Genomic DNA, 18,547 nt, shown 5'->3' with positions numbered 1-18,547 from the left:
GTTTAAAAAATTTAGTCTCATTATGTTAAATGTTGATAAGAATTTTTTTTTGGAAATCGGAAGGTTTTATTCTTTGCTGGTGGTGGCATATATTGGTTCAACCCATTTGGAGAACAACTCAGCAAAGGTAAAGGTGAAGATGCCCAAACCCTGTGACGCAGTCACCCCCTTCTGGGGATCTCCTCTTGGGAGCCACTTGCCCAAGTGCCCAAGGAGACATGTACAGCATGTAACACAGAGGCATTGTTAGGAAGAGAAAAAAACTAGAAACAATCCATTTGCCTCACATCAGGGAACTGTCCACGGTTTTACCAGGGTAAGGCTTGGAGGTTAGATTGGAGAACCAGCACTGAAGTGTCACGGGGTGCCCCAGTAGGAGTTCCTATGGGACCCAAAGGAGGGAGTGATCACATCTTCCTGCTGGAGTTGGGGTCGGGGGCACTCATTAAAGAAGATGGCAGTAGTGTGTTTTGAAGTATGAACAGGTATTCAAAAGTCAGAAGAAAGACAAGACAATCAAAATAAAAAGAGGGGGGACCAGGCAGAGGGAGACGGCCTGGCACATGGGGACTGTGGGAGTGTAGCCGTGGCAGGAAAGAGAGGGAGGTGATGGCTTGTTGGTGACAGCACAGTACAGAGAGTGGGGGCCAGACAGTGATACCTAAGATGTTGTGCAAAGAAGTTGGGACCTTCCTACACCATAAATGAAAATGAGCCAAAAATGGATCAAAGACCTAAACGTAAGAGTTAAAACTATAAAACTCTTAGAAGAAAACAGAGGAAAACCTTCATGAAATTGATTTAGCAATAATTTCATGGATGTGACACCAAAGCACAAACAACACAAAAGAAAAAAAGGGTTAATCATACTATGTCAAAAGCAAAACTTTTTTTTAATAAGTAAGGCAAATCATCATTTATTTTAAGGATGAACATTTCTTTTTTTTTAATGTTGTATTTTATTTATTTATTTATTTATTTATTAACACTTTTTATTGATTTATAATCATTTTACAATGTGTCAAATTTCAGTGTAGAGCACAATTTTTCAGCTATAAGGATGAACATTTCTTAATTTTGGAGATTTAAATTTTCTCGTATCATTTTCCAAGCTACTGTCATTTATCAGTCATCAATATTTTAGCCTTGAACATTAAGAATCAAATTAATGTGTAGAATTGAAATAAACCTTAGGAATAAAAATATCTAGAAAAATATGGGACCTTAATCCTGTAGATTAGCAATTCTCAAACTTTTTGGCTCTAAGACTCCTTTACACTTTTCACAATTATTGAGGATTCAAAGGATTTTGTGTTTATGTGAATTATACATGTTGATATTAATTATATCGAACACTGAAATGAAGAATGTTTAATATTTTGTTAATCATTAAAAATAATAAACCCATTACATATTAGCATGAATAACACATTTGTATCGTCTAAGACAAAAAAGTTGTAAGAAATATCTGCTTTAGTAAAAGATAGCTGGATTCTCATATATGTGTCCAAGTTTTTACAATATGTTGCTTTGGTCAAGTATATGAAGAAAATCTTGCTTCACACAGGTGTGTAGTTGGAAAAGAAAGAAATATTTTAATAGCCTTTTTAGAGAATTATGAATATTCTTTGACACCACACTGCAATTTGACACGTGGCAGTTTCTTAAAGGTCAGTTGCATTGCGGAATCTGAAGCCATATTAATGAACATTATAAATTGTTACATTAAAACCCACTGGTCCATCCTGCACTTGAATAGATCTTTTTTTCACTTATGCATGGTTTGTAACATCAACCACTGGCCATTTGGAAAATATTGACTTACTGAGTTATGTAATTCTTCTGAATGTTGACACATCTCATTACACAAGATCCAAGACAAACCCCATATATTTGTTAACATCACCATTAATCTCATCAGAAAAGTCATTAAGTATTGGGAAGCTGTCATGCTCACAGTGGCAGATGGAGGTTTTCCAAAACTCTAATGTTTGCTTGAAAGATCCAATTTTTTTCATTGGTCACAAACTGTCAGATATTTTTCTTAAAAGTGACAAGCTCACTTCATTAATTTTTAAGAACATGTGCCAAATACAACAGCTTGTTCATCAGTCCTGCTTTCATGTAAAAATGGAGTTAAGTGAGGTGGGGAGGCTAGTTTAGCTTGCAACTCAAATGATCTCACCGGCGCTTTTCTCTGAAACAACCGTCATACGTTGGTACATAGCAGAATGGCTTTCTGTGTACTTTTGCCCCATCAGTGCAAATAGCAACATGGTGAAAAAGGTAAATGATGTCTTACTATTGCAATGAACATAGTTTTGACCTTGTAGACCTCCTGAAAGCTTCTTGGGGTCTCTTACTAAGAACTGCTGCTAGAGAATGGAAAATCCTGGGGAGGAACATGGTCAAATATGCAATTTGGGAAGACCACTCTGACAGCAGCATGCACGGTGAGCCGGATGGGGGCAGCCTGGAGGCAAGGAGACAATGGCAGTGTTCCAGGAGAGAAGATGAGGGCCCTGAACTGGGACAGAGGCTGGATAAGAAAAGTCGTGAGTCCAGGATGACGCTCAGCGTCCATGACTGCATGGCAGGATTCCCTGCGGTGGGAAACTTGGGAGAAGGAGAGTGTGGGAGCACAGCACCTAGAGTCCAGCTTTGGGTAGGGGGACCCTGAGGTGCTGTCCACAGGGAGATGCCTGGAGAGAGCTGACTGTACGGATGAGATATGTATTTGGAAACTAAAACCAGAGGAAAAGATAACGTCTTGGAGGATAAGTCTAGAGCCGAGAACACAACCTACCTAAAGGCAGGCTTTAGTGACAAGGTAGAAAGAGGAATGCACACAGGAGACTGAACGGGGAGGGTACAGCTCAGTGGTAGAGCGCCTGCTCGGTGTGCACGAGGTCCTGGGTTCAGTCCCTGGTACCTCTATTAAAAAAATAAATAGGGCACAAAGGAGACTGAGAGGGAATAATTTAAAAAAGGAGAATCACAGGAGCCTGGTCATGGAAATCAAGAGAGTGTTTCCAGATGACAAAGCTCAACGGTGGCAAATGCTATAGAGACCTGAGAACTAAAAAGAGCCCCTGAAACCGAGACTCTGGGAAAGCCTGTCTATCACTGTATCTGTGGGCCTGGAGCAGCGCCTGGTTCCAAGGAGATACAAACACAGTCTTGTTGACTGAATAAATGAGTGAGTCCACTGGATATGGCCATTGAAGGCTGTCGGTCACCTTTATCATAGTGGTGCTATGGGTGCAGAGACATGAGTCTGGCAGCTGTGGATGGAAAGTGAATGAAAGGAGAGGGTGAATGCGCATTATTTTGGAGGGGGGACTTGGTTATCAAAGGAAGGGAAGCGATAAAGGAAGAGTTCGCAACTATCACAGGGTGAGGGGAGGCTTATATTTAAGTTGGGTCAAATTTCTTTTTTCAAGGATGAAGGAGACTTTTGAGTATGTTTTATAAGCTCTGGGGAAAGAGCCTTGAGGAAGGGAAAGGTTGACAATCATGATGAACCTGATCCTTTATTCGCAACTCCGTCTTCTGCAACCTCCTTAGTCCTCAAAGCCACAAATGTCTTGAAGAAAGTTTCTCCTTGATTCAAAGCGCATCTTGGGCGAACTTTTGGCTGCGCCTATCACCCACAAGGCAGGCACTGCTGAGAAATTATGTCCCCTACTGTCCCCTCCTGTGCTCACACCAGACTGTAACTGCTCTCCATCCTTCGCAGCCTGGGCCTCTCTGCCTCCCACCTGGATTTCAGGGCATCCCACCCAAGACGCAGACCAATGTCTAGCCTGAGTCCAGGCACAGGGACTACTTCCGGCTGTTGGGGAGTGCCTTCCTCTCTCTCACCCCCAGGCTCCGCTTCATCTCAGCCGGCTGAGCTTTCCACGCAGGTGTCCTTCCCTCCCTGTGCCTCCTGTATCAGCACATCCATCACAGTAGTTCCTGAATTCCTATGCACCACCCTGGCTTCCGCCACTAGGCTAGGGGCTCTGTCAAGGTAGGTGCTGCGTCTTGCTCCCCGGTATTCCCAGCGTCTAACACGTAGTAAGGCTAACTAAATGTGAGTTTCACAAATGAATGAATGAATGGGTATATTCCTTATCCTTTGTCATCCTGACTCTTCACGGAGGAAGAAGACCCAGGCAAAGCAGCAGACTCAGAACCCAAAGCTCCACTCTAGGTTGTGTGCCACTTCCCTCCAGGGTCCTCTTCTCCAGCTGCAGATTCAGGCTGCGAGCAGCCTGCAGACTTGGAGGCAGCGAAGACTACATCATAATAACCGTCTATTAAACTTCAAAGGGGGAAAAATTTAAAACATGAATGGAGCTAATTGCTGGCTGCCACAAATTGGTTCCTGGGCATTATAAATGGTTTAATAGTTGGTCTAGATAGCACTGTGAGGTCGGTGCCGTGTATAAATACAAACACAGAGAGACGCAGAGATAACTGACTGGAGGCTGTGACCTCATCAGGTCATGGCTCTACAGCCTAAAGGGAAGAATTTTAACTGTTCTGTGTGTTTGGCATAATTATCTGTCACAAAGTAGCCAAAAATTACTCTCTTGTTTAACAACTACGTTACCTAAAGACTGGAGTCAAGGTGAAACAGATGAAACAATTACTATCCTGGGCTGGGTGTCAGGATGCCTGCGGGTCAGGCCAGGCTCTGCACCCAGCTGTGTGCCCACAGTCACCTGTCTCTTTTACTCAGTACGCTTGGGTTCGTGCATTCACTTATTCGTTAATTTAATACTTATTATGAAGCACTCCCTGTATTTCTGGCACCACGCTACGGTACGGGGGATACCAAGAGAAATAAGGCTGAGCCCCTGATCTGTCGCAGTCCACTCGAAGGGAAACGCAGAGAGCCTGAGGAATACGGCGTGACGGTGCTGCTGAGGTCTGTCCAGGCGCGAGGTGGGGGGCAGGAAGGGGTACATGGAGCTGCTGGAGAAGACAGGTGGAATCTTGAGGGGGGAGGTCTTTGAAGAAGGCATTGAATGATTAGCAGGAGCTTGTCAGGCAGAGAAGAGAAGAAATGTCATTCAAAATAACAGGAACATGGAATCAAAAGTATCTGAAAAGTGCTGAGGGCACAGTGAGTGTTAGATGGGAGTAGTTAGACTGTGAGGGACCGCCTGGGGTCACTTAGTCGTGGAGAGGTGTCTGGGTGGCCTCTCCGAGGCTATAAGGCAGTGGGTCTCAAACTGGAGGGAGCACCAGCATTACCTGGAGGGCTTGTTAACACAGATTGCTGGGCCCTTCCCCCAGATGGGGCAGGTCCAGGGAGGGCCTGAGGACTGGTGTCTCTAATAAGCTCTCGGGTACCAAAGATGACCTAGAAGGGACGGTGGGTTCAAACCCAGACTGTGCCATACCCTGACGGCATGATATTACCCAAGTCACTTCATCTCCCTGAGCTTAGTCTCAGTTTCCTCCCCGGTGAAATTGGGGTTATTGAAACCTGCCAGGCAGCGTTTCTTCTGGTGGCTGAATTAAGGGAGAGAATGTGTGCATGAGCTCTTGGGATACAGTAAGTGCGAAGCAGAAGTGCTGAAGATCTGTACATGCACACCTACAGACACACCTGTTAGCACTTCCAGTAGCACCAACACCCTGTAAGACTCTTAATGAATCCAAGAGGCTTGTCCAGCCTGTTGAGTGGTTGCTATGCATGTGTGAGAGACAGGGAGAGTGAGACAGAATATATGAGTGGCAAAAGGAGGCTGAAGTTAATTCCACTTTTACCTGTGAGTTTTGTTCTCATTTCTGATAATATTTTAGAAGGTTTCTAAATTAAAACAGATCAGAGGTTAGAGACATTTTGTTAGGGATTTCTCCTCGCTATCAAAAATCTTTCCTGGGGCCTTTAGGGACTTCTGGGGTTCTCTGTGGAATATTTGCACCGCTTTCCACAAGCCCAGAAACAGGCAGGATTGATCAGGCTCGGACTGAATGCATCCAAGTCCTCTAAACCAAATGAATGTCTAGCCAGTTCTAGGAAACTTTTTCTTAACCTTGGTTTAATTCTCCACCTCCAGGGTATTGCCAGGCCCGTTTAAAGAGCTCTTTTAACTGAATATGATTGAAGTTTTCCTCTCATCAGGAAGGGCCGCAGAGGCTGTAACGTGCTATTCTGGAGAGCGCTGGCAGGCACTGCCTGGAACGGCAGGCTATCGGCTTACCCACACGTGAACAATTGCCCGCGTGGCGTGCTTAATCGCAGCAGCTTCACCGCGGAAAAAGAGAAACAGTACCCTTCCCGTCTTGTCCCAAGGAAAAGAAAGGAGACATCCACCAATTTGTAAGAGGGTAATTTCCTAATTAACCCCATGAAGGTTGTTATTTCTGGTGGGTCCTTAAAGCAGGTGAAATTTGATCCTCTCTTTAGTGATGAGAAATGTTAGTGTAGGATCAGGTTTTCACAGAGTGTCTCCCTCTACAGCTGAAGGAGGCATCCGCTAATCTCCTCCAGGCATCCGTGGAGGCAGCTGGCGTGGGCAGAGGAAGGTCCCCGAGTGGAGAGCCCAGAGCTGGAGCACTTCAGGTTGATCACAACGGGGTTGTTTAATTACTTGGAAAACCTTCCTCCTGAGTGCGAGGAGGCCCCAGCAGAACACATGACTCATAGCATACTAACTTCTGAATATTTTAGAAATGAAAGTTGCCTCAGTTTTCAGCTACCATTAAATTCCCCTCAAGGCGTCTTGTGAAAACAGGAGGGGTGTTCTGGTAGTGATTACCAAATCACAACCAGTCCTCAGCCACACTTGGGGCACTCCCAGAATGTTGCCTGCTCCTCAGGAAAAGAAACTAACTTTTCCAGAGGACCCACCACGTGGCGTGTACCAGAGTTTTTCCTTCCACTACCTCCCTGACTCTTCACAACAACCCCATGAAGCAGGTGCAACAGCTACTATTTTAAAGTGGGGAAAGTGAAGCTCAGGGTCTAACTACCCCAACTGAGGAGCTGAGGAACAGTGCTCAGTCTCACCCCATCACAGCGTTTGCTTCCACAAGGGGGAGGCCACCATAGCAGCGCGCTCCAGGCAGAGCCCCGATCCTCCGCTTTCCTGTTTTCCCCTCCATCTTACAGCTGTGGGTCAGCAAGCAGGAGACGGGGAAACAGAGCGGCCAAGGGGAGAAGGTTTAAAACTGGGAGCAGGGAAGAAAACTCGGTACCACCTGGATGTGGAGAAGGCTTGGCCTTGGAGGGAGAGCCAGGACTGGTACCAAGAAGAGCCAAGCAGGTGAGATGCGGCTTTGTTCTCCACGCTACACCAGTTCCAGAATGCCCTTCCGCCAGCCCCGGGATCCGGTCATTAACTCAGCAACTATTCCCTAAGCACCTTCTAAGTACCAGGAACGCTGCTGTGCACTGGGGAGATCGCAGCGAACAACCGCACGCAAATCCTCCCTCAAGGAGCCGCCATTCTAGGGGCTTCTATCCAGCCGCTTCAGGCCATCTTAGGAGGCCTAGGGGCCCCTATTAGGGCGTCCCCTTCCGGGTTCTATTTAGACGCACTCGCGCGCCCTGCCCGCCGCCTCGCAGCCCCTTCTCGTGCTCACGCACACAGGGGCTCGGATACGCGCTCAGCACGCACACGTGCGCACAGCGCCCCGCCCGCCGCCTGGCAGCCGCCTCTCGTGCTCACGCGCACACACGCGTACGCACACGGGCTCATATACGCGCTCACGCGCACGCCCTGCCGGGCGCGCAGGTGCGGGCGGCGCTCCCTGGCGGGGTGGAGGGCAGGAGGCCGGCGCGGGGCTCGCCTGCGCTCGCACAGCTGCACTTTGCGCCGACGTGCCGCGCGGGTCCGCCCGGGGCGAGCGCGGGCAGGCGGGGCAGCGTCCCCGCACCGCAGGGGCCTCGCCGGGCTGCCGGCTCCCTTCTCGGCGATTCCGTCCGGGCGGCCGGATGGGAGGAGCGGGCAGGTGCGCAGAGCGCGGGGCTGGGCCAGGCGGGGGGGGGGGGGGGGGGGGGGACAATGATCAAGCACTTTGGGAACAGCCTCGGCCCTGGGTCTGTGGCCGAAACTTGGGCTCAGGGCCCTGAAACGAGGCCGAGGGCCCGGCCCTCGGGGCTGTGGGTTAGCGCCTCTTCCAGGGCGTTTCAGGCGGCTGTCTGCGCGTTCCCACGGAGCCGCCGCCGCCTCTGCCCCCAAACAGGCTCGGTTCTTGCTGGAGCGCCTCTCAACTGCGCTCGGATCTGGGGCGGCTCCCTCCCCGCCAGCTTGGTTTCCTTGGGCCAGTCAGTACTTCTGAGCAGTTGCCCTTAGGCCGTTCTCATCTCCCTGTCCTGCCGAGGAGAGAGACGAGAGTGGCTAGGCAGCAGGGGGTCCCCGTCCTTGGTCAGGATCCCTGGCTCAGTTCAGAAAGCCCGGCTCCGAAGGGCCCGGTCCATGTGGAGGGTATCCGTTCTGTCCCCAAGCGATCGGGGTAGTCGTGCTTTTGGGGTAGGGGGTGTGGGTGGGGAGAGGCAGGCTTCTCAGGCACCCCCCGTGGATCAGTGTCTGCAGCTGGACAAAGAGAACTCAGGTGAACCTGAGCGGGGAGCCACGGACCCGGCACCTGGGAGAATTTCCCGCATCACCTGTCTGTTGGTGCCGGTTCCTCGGACTCTCCTCACGCAGAGACTTCCCACAGTGACTGTGTTAGACGTGTATTGCCATCCTCGTTTCACGGGAGGAGAGCGACTCTCAGAGGGGTTAAGTGACTTGATAAAGTTCGTGTATAGCTAACGTGGGAGGCGAAATAGGACAAGCCAGACCACCTTCAACTAGCTTTAATTACCAGGAGGAATTCATTCTCCTGGTTCTTGCAAAGCAGGATAAGTTTGGGAATTAGGATGCACTTTCTCTGCTCCAGACTTGCCGCTTTCGCCTCTGCCCTATAAACAGGCCTTCTACCCCCTGGATTTCTCTCAGAGCTTCTCTAACTTGGAATGCTGCCCCCCGTGCGACTCCTACACACCCGTCAGGGCCCAGCTGACAGACCTCTTCCCGCACGAGCCTTTTCTTCTCCCTCAAGCCTTCCTCCATCGCCTTTTACTCTACTCCAGCGCTTACATTCTGTGCCTTAAGCTCTAACCCTGCACTGTACGGCTGCCTCTTCTCATTCTCTCATTCATTCACGTTCATCTGTCTTATTCCAACAGACTGACCTCCATAAGGGCAGGGACCATGGCAAAGGGATTTCCCTTTTTTACCCCATGGTTTCCAGCTCGGTGCTAGGCACCAAGTCGCTCTCAGTGTCTTTCGTTTGGCTGATTGACCAGACACATTCTCAATCAGGCCTAATATGGGTCATGAGTTTTTGCTACCAGACTTGAGGGGTGGTACTATTGGGCTTACAGCTATTAATCAGCTAGCAGCAGCTCCCCCTCACTGGGTGGCTTGCCCGCCTGGTTCCTCCGGACTGTCAGGAAAGATTGCACCTGGATTCCCCGGGAAGGAGAGACAGAGCCCCATTGTGTTCTCTGTTCACGCGAAGACACTCAAGGACTGCTCAGCTCAGGGGCTGCTGCTTTAACCGTGCCCATGGTGTGCGGTGATGGAGGGGGCCTCAGTGAAATGCAGACAGCTAGATACACAATGTGAAAGATCTGGTCTGAAACTGGAAGAGAACGGACAAACAGAAGGTGAATGAAACCCTTTTGGAGGAGTAGTTTTGTGTTTTGTGTTGAGGGTTTTGAGTTGGTTCAGATCCATCATCTGAAGCCAGGTCTTTTCCCCGTCACCTCAGCATACGTAGTGTTCCTCTCAACCTGGCAGCTTATGACGTGCTTGCACATTCATCACCTCATTTACTCCTCACAAAACTGTGAGAGGGAATAATAGCAATAACAACAATGTTTATGAAATAATCTATTTAATAACCAGTATGTCCTAGGCGCCCTTCTGAGGACTTTACGTTAAGTCATTTGTTCCTTCCCGTTTTACAGGTGCAGAAACAGACACTGAGTGCCAGCGGTGTGTGCTGGTGGGGATGTCCCCAAGGCAGGCGTGAATCCAGATTCTTTAATGATGAGAGCGCCCTGGAAAAGAAGAAGATGCGCTGAGTAAGGAAGCCAGCGTTGACCACCTGCTCTGCCTGGTAGTCAGGCAGCTTTGTGAGCTCACCTCTTCTTCACAATAACCTTTAAGCTTTCAGTGATAGTTATTGTTGCAGCTGTCAGGTGGGTGGTTTGTACCCAGAATGGATTTTAAGGATGAAGGAAAAGTTTATGGTTAGAAAAGGGGAACTTTTGAAAGCATGGCAGAGGCACCCCTTCACTGCCCCTTTTTCTCACCTAATCTTCACGATAACCTTTAAAGTTATTGTGTTGTGACCTGCCCCCACATTTGGAGAAACTCAGTCTCACTGGGTCAGCTGGCTGCCACAGGCACCCAGCTACTGTGTGGCTGAGCCAGGATCCAAAGCCAGGTCTGTGGGTTCACATGCCTATGCTCTCCACGCGCTGCGCAGAGTGCCTGGGATGGCTTAGCCTCCTCTGGCTCTTTGTTTCTCCTTGGGGTGGGGGAGGCAACGTTTATTTCACTGGCTGGGCAGGTGAGATCTTTATCGCCCTTAAAAAACAAGTATTAAATCTCTGATTGTATGTGGTACCGAGCAGAGCACTGAACTATTCTGTATACAAAAGTAATTGTCAAGTGCACAGAGTCTCTGCCCTCTGGGAGCAAAGGCTCCCCAATGCGTGAAGGGGGCAGGATGGCCTGAAGAGCAAGGGCCCCAGAGTGCTCCCTCCTTGACAGAGGTGTGTCCCGGCTGACAGGGGGAGGTGGTCCGGGGTGTGGGAGCAAAACGCTCCCAAATCCGTACCCACTTCTGGCCAGTGCCTTTGAGCGGTTAAGACTAGAGGCAGGTGGAGTGGGTTTGAAGCCTTCTTAGTAGCTGTGTAGGCCTGGGCGAGTTCCAGACCCGCTCTAGGCGTCATTGCCCACCTGTGGGATCGGACTGAACCCGAGCCACCCTGTTAAATGAGATACGCTTAGTGTCCTTAGTACAGCGCCCAACATACACTGAGTTCTTAGCCATTGGTAGTTACTGTTACAGCTGTTTGGGTAGGTGGTTTGTACCCAGAATGGATTTTAAGGATGGAGGAAAGGTTTGTGGTTAGGAAAGGGGGACTTCTGACTGCATGGCAGAGGTACCCCTTCACTGCCCCGTGGCTTGGTGGCTGTCCCAGGCAGTGAGGCCCTGTGTTTCCTACCCACTCCTCCTGAGATGGTCAGCGGCTTGGCCGTTCTGGAACAGCCCCTCAAATGTCTGTCTCATATTCAGTGACTGGCCTTTGGTTCTTTCTTTCTTTTTTAAACGGAGGTGCTGGGGATTGAACCTAGGACCTCGTGCATGCTAAGCATGTGCTCTGCCACTGAGCTAAACTCACCCCCCAGCCCTGGCCTTTAGTTCTTTGTTCTGGAGAGGTGTGGGGCTCTAGAAGGCAGGAGACACGGGGGAGAGGTGACAGGCAGCACCCCGAGCCCAGGTGAACGGCACACGGTAGGAGTTCGGTACGTGCTGCTGGGCTGGGGTGTCCGGGGCCCCGTCCCCCCAGACCCACCGAGGGGGCTGCCGTCCTGGCAGTACATGCTGCGGAGCTAAGGGCAGAGCCGCAAACCACATCTGGGTGTGGATGGGCTGCACGGCAGGTGGAACGCTCCAAGGTGTGCCTCTCAGCCTGGGAGAGTCCCCGGAACACGCACCCTCTGCTCGCCCGAAGCTGGACGGGGAGTGACCCAGGGCACACGCTGCGGAAACTCAATTTTGTTTCCTCTTGGCCGAGCCCCTGTGCAACACAGACTTCGTGCTTAATGGCCTGGTGGGGGTGCAGGGGGGGATCTGCAGAACTAAGAAGGAAAAGATTAAACTCATAATAAAACCAAACCCAAGCATCACCGCCCTCCCTCTCCTTACATACGCCAGCCCTTACATATGCCCGTGAGCTGACTCCCAGCCAGTTCCCCTCCCAGGCAAATAATATTTATTCCAAAAGGCCCTGACACACCGGGCCAGAACTAGACAATGCTTGATTGTTCCTTCCTTCCCCCTGCGGCAAACGACGGACTGGAGAAAAGGGAAAGGAGCAGCAGGCCTCTCTCCCCGTGGGACCGGCTCCGGGAGCTGTCAAAACAAGCCAGATAGGGGCAGGGGAGGGCGGCGGGCCCGGATTAGCGCTGCTGCTGCTCCCCGACCTGCTCGGAAAGTTTCGCTCTTTTACCCAAGTTCCTGGCAGCTGTGGCCACTTAAACGGCTTTTACTTCCATTAAAGAGGAGAGTCATGAAGTCACGGAGCTTAATGAGGCTCTGAAGGGCCTGGTAGTCACTCCTCATTGAAAAGTGCCAATTCATTGCCTGGTGGATAAAACCCCAGGAGATTCTAAGTCACAGGTGAGGTGCCCTGTGGCTGGGGATTGACGGCTGACCCCCGCGTGACCCCAGGCCGAACAGCAGGCTGTGTGAGTGAAGACTCCAGCACTTCTGATGCGGGGGGGAGGGGGGTGACCACCCCGAGAGGGTTGCTTTGCTGGCCTCCCAGATTCTCGGCTGCTTTCTGGGCTCCAAAGATCCAGAAAGTTCTCTCCGTCATCGGTCCTTCTCAGTCAGATGTTTGTTGAAGGCCAAGTCCGTGCGTGCTGTCCCGAAGTGTGTCCCTCCTGAGCCAGGCGGCCGCCGCCGCGGGCTGGGCCAAGCAGTTAGCTCTGCTGTCCCCCCTCGACGTGAGGGGGTTTGTTCGTTGCTCCTTTGAACAGTGCCTGGCCCGGTGCTTGTAGAATCAGAAGAAAGAGGAGAAGGGCCCGAGAGCCTGTCCCTGGCCTGTTTCACGGAGGCTAGAAGGCAGTCAGGAGAAGGGTGGAGAGGTCGGGCTGAGGCCGTTCTCAGCAAAGGAGTGCTTTCCTTCCTTCAACCAGCAGTTTCACTCTTGTCTCCGGGCTGGACTGGGGGATGGGCTGCATCTGCCCAGAACCGTGAGCACGAAGACATGGGAACTGGAGCGGGGCAGTTGCCTAAGAAGGGCATTTAGAGGACGAGTGGCAGCTCCCGGGGGTGCTCGGCTCCCTGTGTGTAACCCCGTGGTGGGGGCCGTGAGCCTCACGGCTGCCCCGTGGATGGCCAGCCTCCTAGAAACACTGCTCCTTACAAGAATTGGGACTGGCTCTGTGATCTGGGACCCTGGCTGGGAAAGTTGGATAACTGACAGTCTGGCTTATCCCGTGGGGATTACTCAGCCTGTAAAAGCCCTATTTGTTAAGGGAGGGGCAGATCCCTAACCCATCTGTTGACACCTGGACCGCAGAGCAGAGGGAGCTGCACCTCTTTGCCCATCCCAGCACCCCCTGTGGCACTCCCTGCCAAGCTGCTGTAGTTGCTGGGAAGAACACCTGGTGGGCGAGGGACGGGAGAGCCGCCCGCCGGCAGCTGCCACCTCTGCCCAGAGCCATGATCGTCACTCGGAACGGAAGGCCCAGACAGGAGGCCTGAGAACTCTGCGCCAGACACGTCTTCCTCAGAGGCCTGCCCCCGAGTGGGCCTGACCGTGTCGGTGAGACCAGGCGTATCCGCTCCCAGAAGCTGGCTCTCCAAGAACCTCTCTGAGATTTCCCAGCATTTCTGTCCATGGCTGTGTTAATTTTGGCTCCAAGACCAAATGAGTCGAAGATTCGGGGGTTTTGAGTCTTACGTTACAGGTCTGAGCCGGGCGCACCACCCCTTCTCTCCTGGTGTCGGAGGATAGGAGAGCAGAGCGGAGAAGCTGGCTAATGTTTGAGTTGGTGCTTTACCTCATTTCAAGGTGCCGTCAAAGAACAGATAGTTATTGTAAGAATGTCTGGCATTGGGAAAGAGTAGGGTCAGTGCTTAAGAGATGCAGGCTCCAGTGCTCACTCTGGCATGAACCAGCTGTGTGACCTTGAGCAGCGAGTTAGTCTTTCTGAGCCTCCATTTCCCCACCAGGAGACAGGAAACTGGGCTGACGTCTCCCAGAGCCCCTTCCAACGCCAACATTTTACAATTACACAGCTACTAACCTCAGTACTGACATCCTTCATTTGCAAAGAAAATGCCACTCGCAGCCCCCGGGAGGACGTGTGCTGTGAGAAGTTCTTCCTGCTGTGTGGACGGATCTGCGGAGCCCCCCCCCCCCCCCCCCGCCAGCCCGAGCCCTCTGTCCGCCTCATTCCTCCTGCTGTCCTCTGCAGTCTCTGGGAGGGGGCCATCCAGTGGCCGCGCCAGGCTGGGAGGGCTGGGGCTCCGTTCCGACCTCAGGAGCTGACGTGCCAGGTGGCTGCAGGCCGACCTGGCTTCCCTGAGCCTCACCAGCTAATGGCACAAAGAGCCCTCCCTGGCAAAGTGCTTCGGACGCTTCAGCGGAGGAAGCAAGAGGAGCCTGAAGCAGCCTCGCTGTGGAGGCCGAGTATGGAAGTCCCGCAGCCTTTGGGGGCCAGCGGACCTCTACCAATGGGCCACACGCTCAGTGGGGCTTAGCCTCCCAGTGTGCATGGAACTCAGGCCGCCCGGGAGGCGCTGGGCGACTTGCCCGCGTGCATTGTGAGCTGGGATCAGGACGCCCTCTTCTCGGATTAGTTCTGGGCCCATTTGGCAGCATCTTGCTGGGACGGTAAATGGCTCTGCAGTGCCTTTCAGTGAGTTCTTTACAACCTCACGCATCAGGCCTTGGAGAGCTCTGCTTCTGTCAGCTGACTCGGTGTGGCTGCCTTGCTGGCAGCTGCTGGGTCACACAGGCAAGGCCCATTACCAGCTGGATGGCTTTCCTGGACCCACCTTTCCGGGTTAATGAACTCACAGGTTTAATCCGAGAGCTCCTGCCTCCTCTTGTGCCTTCACTTCCTTCCCATGCCACCCCCCGGCTTCTGGTCCTCAGGCTGGAGCTCTTGAGCTGGGAAGCAGTTAGCCAGCTCACATTTCAAGACTCTTCCTAGAACAAGTCAAGCAGTGGCCTGATAAGCCAGGAATGAAGGGGTCCCTCTCTGCAAGAAACCCTTGAAAGGACATGAGTATTAATGGGGAGGCTCCTTGAGAGTCATTTAGAATTACCTGTAAGTTACCAAATCTGCTGAGTTCTCTCCAGCCTCTGTGGTATCAAGTGGGCGTTTCCTCTGCCCAGAATCTTCTTCCATTCCCACCTGCCTGGTTAATTCTTACCTGGTCTTTAAGATTCACTTCCTCCAGGAAGTGAACCATTCATTAAGTGTTCATTAAACACCTAAGGGGCATCAGGAACGATTCTAGCAGGATACAATATCCAAAATTCCAGCCTTCGTAGAGATTACCGTGAAGCAAGGGCAGACAGACCACATAAAGTATCAGCTGGTGATATGTGCAGTGAAGAAAAATAAAGCCAGTTAAGAGGACAGGAGGAGGGGTAAAGGAGTGGGATTTTGGTCAAGAAAGCTCCCTGAGGCAGCAACATTTAAGCAGGGGCCTTAATGAAGGTAAGGAGGAGCCATGTGGCTATCGAAGAACTTCAGGTAGAAGAAGCAGTAAGTGCAAAGACCCTGAGGCAGAAGTGGGTTTGGTATGTTTAGGGAAAGCAAGGATGGAGCTGGAGGTGAGTGAGTGAAGGGCAGGCAGAAAGTTGAGAGAAGTAATGGCGACAAGGTCACATGGGGCCTCCTTGACCCCTGGAAGGACTCTGACTTCCTCTGAGAAGCCATCTGATGTTTTTAAACAGAGGGGTGACATAATCAGACTCGGGCTTTAATAAGATCATTCTGGGTGCTTTACAGAGAACAGACCACAGGGAACTTGGGTGGAAGCAGGCAGATCAGCCAGGAGGCAGCGTCAGTCATCCAGGCTGAAGACAGTCATGGCTTCAGCTAGGGCAGCGGCTATGGAGATGAAAAGGGGTGGTTAGAATCTGGAAATACTCTTATGAGCCAGCAGGATGCTAAGAGATGCAGGAAAAACAGAAGAGGGAAGGATGGCACTAAAGTACTTGGTTAGAATAATCGAGAATGGAGTTGCATCAACTGAGATAAAGATGATTAGGAGTGAAGCAGGTTTGGGGGCTGGGGAAGATCAGAAGTTCAGTTTTGGATAAGTGAGGTTTGAAATGCCTGTTAGATATCCAAGTGGACAGTAGACAGAAGGTGAGCCAGTCTGGGAGTGGTCAGACTTGGCGATGTGAATGTGGGGTTGCTGATACATGGATTGTATTTAAACAGGAAGGATGGATAAGATCGCCCAGGGAACAAAAGCAGTCCAAAGACTGAAGTTTGGGGGCCTCAACTCCTAGAGGTCAAAGGAGTCAGGAAGATGCTGAAGGAGACTGTGCAAGGTTAGCAAGTGATGTCCTGGAAGTGACGTGGAGAAAGTGTGTCTTGGAGGAGAGGTGATTGTCAAGTGTAGCTGAGATGTCAAGGACTAGGGGTTGACTGTTGAATCTGACAGCTCAGAGGGCGCTGGTGGTCGTGTCCAGAGCAGTTTCAGTGGTTCAGGAGAGACCTGCAGAGAGAAAATTCATACGAACCACTCTTGAGGGATCTTGCTGGAAAGGTGATCAGAGAGATAGGTCACAAGATGGAGGAAAATGTGGGTCAGGGCAGTTTTTTAAATGAATGGAATTAACTTATTAATTAGTTAAGGAACTATGGGGCCATTGACATGAATTTTGAGAGCTTAGCCTAGGGCTAGGAGAGGAGATTGGGATAAGTTTTTCCATCTTTTCCCCGCAACTCCCGTCACCCAGTTTTGTCTTCTGTCTTTCACTGAATGGTGAGCGATGTGTTCATTTTTGTATCAACTTCTTATGCAGATTTCTAGTCTCTCTGGTATTGAGCAGACCAAGGAGACCAGCTGCCGCTCTATATTGGCTGCATATGTAGCATGCCACGTCATCTCTTCTCTGGAAGACTGACATTTGGCCATCTAAATCATTGGACGCATTGATGATGCCTGGTTCATGTATTATAATGTAATCTGATAATTATATGGTGAAGTGATGCATCAGTTCCAGGGGAGGCATAATATGGTTTACAGTATTTTACAGTAATCAATAAATATGTTGCTTCAAGGAACCATTTAGTCTTTAAGTGTCAGATTCTTAACCTTTTTGTGAATATTCATACAGTGACTAATGTATGATGGAGCGCGCACCAGAAGACATGCCTTCTCCACTCCTTAGAACCCATACAAATGCCTGATCGTGTATTATAAACTTGAGGCGAATTCTAGAAGAGTGTACTGGTCACCCACAACATCAGTACCATAAATAGTAACATTAACGTGGGAAGGGCTCATGTTAGAACTGACTGGAGATGATTTTTCTTCTCGTAACAAGACCCATGGTTTCCCTTCAGAACCTCTCAACAACAGCACACAAATAGGCATCACTTTCCCCTTTGCATCTTGGTAGAGTAGCGGAAAAAAAACAAACCCCACGAGCTTTGGGGTCAGTCAGATCTGTATTAAAATCCTTAGTTTGCTGTTTGCTAACTGAGACCGTAAACAAGTTACTTCTGTGAGCTTTGGTTTCCTCACCTGTAGAACAGGGATGGTAACCCCGACATCACAGTGTTGTTATGAAGTGCGACTTAAGTAGAGGATCAGTGTCAGCTGCCTGGCGTGGGGTCTGTCATGGGACAGATGACAGTAGCGCTGAGTGTAGTTGGCAGTGTGCACTGTGGTGGCCAGGGTGGCAGCAGAGCTGGCAGTGATGGGTGCGTAGCCTTCCCGGGGTGACAGTGTTGATACTTCCTCTGTGCCCTAATCCTACCGGCAGATGGAAACGGGCGTGTCCCTCGTCCGTGTCGTTCATCCATGTTGGCTTCGTGCCTTCCTTTAATAATTTTTTTATTGAGAGCCTTGAAAGTTCCAAGCAACGAAGTCCCTGCCCTCTCAGGGCTTATGTACTGGTGAATTTTGGGAAAAGCTCTGTGTCACCCCAGATTTAATAGAGTTCTTTCTTATTCTCCATCTTTGTTGCTTTAAATGACCACCCAGACTCTAGCCAGACCTGCTCCAGGTAGGAAGAAACTGAGGCAGCTTGAGTCGTTTATAGCCACACACCAGCCACTAGGGACTTCCTTCCTGTGCCAGGAGCCAGCCAGCTTGGACTCCGATTTCCTCCAAGGCGATTTTCCTTTTTCTCTGAGTGGGAGGAATGTTCCCCCCGATGAAGGTATGAATTCAGGTCTCTCTTCCGTGTAACCGGGATTTGGGGCAGACTGAGAATCACCACTTTGGGCTGAAGTTGTCACATAACTCAATGCTTTGTTGTCGACTTTTACAGGAAAAATAAAAAAGAGGAAAAAGCTAGGCGCCTCTGCGGCAGAGAGTGGGGAGGAGGCCGGGCCAGGGGACGGGGACAGAAAGGTGGACCCGTAGAGCGTGGGCTCCGTTTGAAGTCCCTGTGCTCCTGGAAATGGATCATGACAGTATTTCATAAAAAGTTAACCGTGTAGTTGCAGGTGATCGCAGCCAGGTGTTTCTCTGCTCAGGTCTCAGACCCGAGTGCGTGTCCCCTGGCTGTCAGCGTGAGCGGAGTCAAACTGCAGCCCTGTCAGTG

General features: G+C 50.7%; 1 long non-coding RNA gene across 1 annotated transcript in view; it reads left to right on the top strand.

Moving 5' to 3' along the window:
- The first annotated feature begins 7,721 nt into the window (after positions 1-7,721).
- The window catches only part of LOC105094277 (uncharacterized), a 71,713-nt gene continuing 60,887 nt past the window's right edge, over positions 7,722-18,547 (top strand). Inside the window, exons 1-2 of the long non-coding RNA XR_004133823.2 lie at positions 7,722-7,956; positions 9,965-10,081. This is a non-coding gene — a long non-coding RNA (uncharacterized LOC105094277). The remainder of the gene's footprint in view (positions 7,957-9,964; positions 10,082-18,547) is intronic.

The sequence above is a fragment of the Camelus dromedarius genome, chromosome 34 (assembly GCF_036321535.1).
Source record: "Camelus dromedarius isolate mCamDro1 chromosome 34, mCamDro1.pat, whole genome shotgun sequence".
Lineage (NCBI taxonomy): Eukaryota > Metazoa > Chordata > Mammalia > Artiodactyla > Camelidae > Camelus > Camelus dromedarius.
This window is presented reverse-complemented; position numbering and strand designations above follow the sequence as displayed.